The sequence below is a fragment of the Alligator sinensis genome, unplaced genomic scaffold (assembly GCF_000455745.1).
Source record: "Alligator sinensis unplaced genomic scaffold, ASM45574v1 scaffold203_1, whole genome shotgun sequence".
Classification (NCBI taxonomy): Eukaryota; Metazoa; Chordata; order Crocodylia; family Alligatoridae; genus Alligator; species Alligator sinensis.
This window is the reverse complement of record NW_005841949.1, coordinates 2,197,354-2,198,279: the sequence shown is the minus strand read 5'-3', so window position 1 is coordinate 2,198,279 and position 926 is coordinate 2,197,354.

Here is a 926-nt window from a genome sequence, read left to right as displayed (position 1 = left end):
GGGAGCCGGATGCCCAGCATGACCCCTGGCCCCAGCCCACAGTGGCAGCCTGTAGCAGCAGGATCTGCACCCCCCATCCCGCACCCTCACCCTGTCTGTGCAGTGCCTGCCTCAGCCTCAGCCCCAGCCCCGCTCCCTCCCTCACCACCAGTGTGGGGGCAGATTGAGGCCCCACTCATTCCAGCCCCTGGGTCTGGCCTCTTTCCAGCGGCGGGGTTGGGCTCCTCTGTGCTCGGAGCGGGCGGCAGTGGTGCTGGGAGGCGGGTTGGGGGTGCTAAGGTGAATTTTGGGGTGGCTGCAGTTCCCCCCCCGTAGCCGCCCTCCTAGTGCCACCACCTCCCGACCCAAGCACAGCCCAGCCCAGCCCCAGATGAGTGCTGCCCCAGCCTCAGCCCCAGAAGACTTACCTGTTGCAATGCAGTCGAGGTCTTGGAACATATTCCTATTTGTTACCTTTGTAAAATGGGTTCCCTTTATGTGAATTGGAGTTATGCACAGTTTTTCATGAATGTGTGTACTGCATAAAGTGAAGGAAACCTGTAGTTCATTTGGGAGACTGACACATAGCTTAGCCTAACATGGCTGTAAGCATCTTCACTGAAAAGCCCTACTCACATTTCATCCTCAGTAGTGCTCTGTTCACCAAATTACATCTAGAAGCATAACACACATCCTATTGTGTCACCTGTAGCAAAGTTTGGGGGAAACATAAGAAGGGCACTGGACGACTACAAGCAAGTAGGTTATTTTTGCCTATATCCCTACTATGATGTGGAGAGATTCTGAATTAAGTTAAAGCCAAGTGTGTGCTCTTGTACCCCACCCCTGTCACAAGGCACTAAGGTGCCTGCTCCTTTAAAGGTTGAAACTGCTAGGGAGAGAGCCCTGGCAGTCAGTCAGAAACCCATCAGCTGCAAGTTACCAGG